The sequence below is a fragment of the Nerophis lumbriciformis genome, linkage group LG25 (assembly GCF_033978685.3).
Source record: "Nerophis lumbriciformis linkage group LG25, RoL_Nlum_v2.1, whole genome shotgun sequence".
In the NCBI taxonomy this organism is placed as follows: domain Eukaryota; kingdom Metazoa; phylum Chordata; class Actinopteri; order Syngnathiformes; family Syngnathidae; genus Nerophis; species Nerophis lumbriciformis.
Genome location: NC_084572.2, coordinates 35,169,303 through 35,171,802, shown reverse-complemented (window position 1 = coordinate 35,171,802; position 2,500 = coordinate 35,169,303).

Genomic DNA, 2,500 nt, shown 5'->3' with positions numbered 1-2,500 from the left:
TATTCATATATTATATTGTTTAATTAATGTTTATATTCATACATTATTATATTGATTAATTAATGTTTATATTCATACTTTATTGTATTGTTTAATTAATGTTTGTATTAATACTTTATTATATTGTTTAATTAATGATATTATATATATACATATATATATATAAGTACATATATATATATATATATATGTATATATATATATATATATATATATGTATATATAATGCTTTAAAAAATGTATTTAAATATAAATAAATGGGGAATACCATTTGTTGTTATTACATTTAATGACATATAGATGTGATATATTTGACTAAACTAGATCACTTAAAAATATAACTAGTTAAAAATAATAACTATAAAATAATAAAATATCCAAGGTAGAAAATATAATTAAACAATTTAAATATATATATTTTAATCAAGAAAACTCCAACATAAAAAATATTTTAAAAGTAAAAATGTTTTATTTTTTTATTTTTTTAATATAAGTAAATAAAATATTATCAATCTAATTCGTTTTTTATTTGTAATATTATTTTGTTAGTATTGTATTTATTTTATTATTTATTTGTATTCTTTTACTTTTATTCTTCATTGCTGAAGATTTTTTTTTTACATTTTTAAAAATATTTTTTCTCCCGGGTGACATGCGCACACGCACACACACACACACACACACACGCAGGGATTATTGGACTGTGAAGAGCAGCCTGGCGCCTGCGTGAGTGACGTGTGTGTGTGTGTGTGTGTGTGTGTGTGTGTGTGTGTGTGTGTGTGTGTGTGTGTGTGTGTGTGTGTGTGTGTGCGTGTGTGTGTTTAAAGACACACTCACACTATGTTTACCATTGCAAAACTCGAAATCTGAGCCCACCGTGTTTGTTTGTGTTTTTGCAAAAGCACGCATTTTATTTTGAAAAAAAGACATGTAAATGTTCAAAACAAACTAAAAGTGTAAGTCAAACTAAAAAGTACGTTTACACGACAGTAACAACTTTTCAAAGATGTTTTTTTGCACTTTTTTTGGAAAGCGATTATGCAGAAAAGGATGCAAAAAGGGTGCAGTGCGCATGCCAGCCCAGGGGGGGGGGGGGGGGGGGGGCGATGTCACTTTCTTCAAGGTCAATTGAAATGTTTGCGGTCTGGACAATATGCATGAATCAGCGTTTTTAAGTCACATGACTACATGTTAATAAACACTAGAAATAATCTACATGTAAACCTTTACTTGGATTTCCTTCCCATAATGCATCAGTGTCTCCAAAGGCACTCCACATATTTATTACGTAAATAACGTAAACCTCCATATTTTTCACCAGTGTTAGATAATATACATTAGGCGTGTGTGTTTGTGTGTAGCTTTAATGCTAACGAGCTGTTCTTGTGTTAAGTTGTGTGCGTGTCCCAGACCACTATTGTGTACTTTATCTTCTTTTGATACACAACACCATAGATGTCGTATATCTCACTCAACAATAACATTAAAGACAGGTGAACACAAATTTTTGCAACAATAGCATAGCAACGTGAGCTACGTGCTAACATTACATATTAACACCATGCTAGGTTAGCAACACTAGCAGAGCAACGTGAACTACATGCTAACATTACATTTTAACATCATGCTAGGTTAGCAACACCAGCATAACAATATTAGCTACATGCTAACATTAAAGTTTAACATCATGCTATGTTAGCAATGCTAGCATAGCAATGTGAGCTACATGCTAATGCTAACATTACATTTTAACACCATGCTAGGTTAGCAACAAATGCATAGCTATATGAGCTACATGCTAACCTTACATTGTAACACATAGTGAGATAGCACAGCAATGTGAGCTACGTGCTAACGTCACATTCTAAAAATATGCTAGGTTAGCAACAGGCTACATGCTAACGTAACAATTTCAACACCATGTTAGTTAGCATATCCGCTTAAAAAAAACTACCGTACAAAATTAAATTGACATCTCCGTTGTCTGTCACTGACTGAGGGATTTAAGATCTTAATTTTAAGATGCGTCGCGAAGCCTGTTTTTGTTGGGGACTTTTAGGGTGTGGTGGGTGAATGTAGTGTAGCTAGGGGCGAGAATCATGTCCCTGTGGAAGGGAATTATGTTTTAGGATGTGTAGCGAAGCCTGTTTGAACTTGCAACTTCAGAAAGAGTTTCAGTATTCTGAATGATGTCATATTTGTCCAGCAGTGTGTAATAAACACAACAATCCCACGAGGGCAGGAAGTGAGAAGTGAAGAGGAGCAGACAGAAGCTGATTAAGTTCAGGCAAAAAAAAGGAGGAAGTTTAATGTGTCCCTGCGGGGGGTCTGCTTATCTTCCCTGTGGTTATTAATAACATGCAGATGCAGATGGAGAGCACTCAGCACTCAGCAGGCAAACATAAACACGTAGTAGAAGTAGAAGATGATTCATGAGGGGAAGATTCATCTGTAAATGAAATGTTATGTGCAAAATAAATATCCTTTCAGAAACAAATAA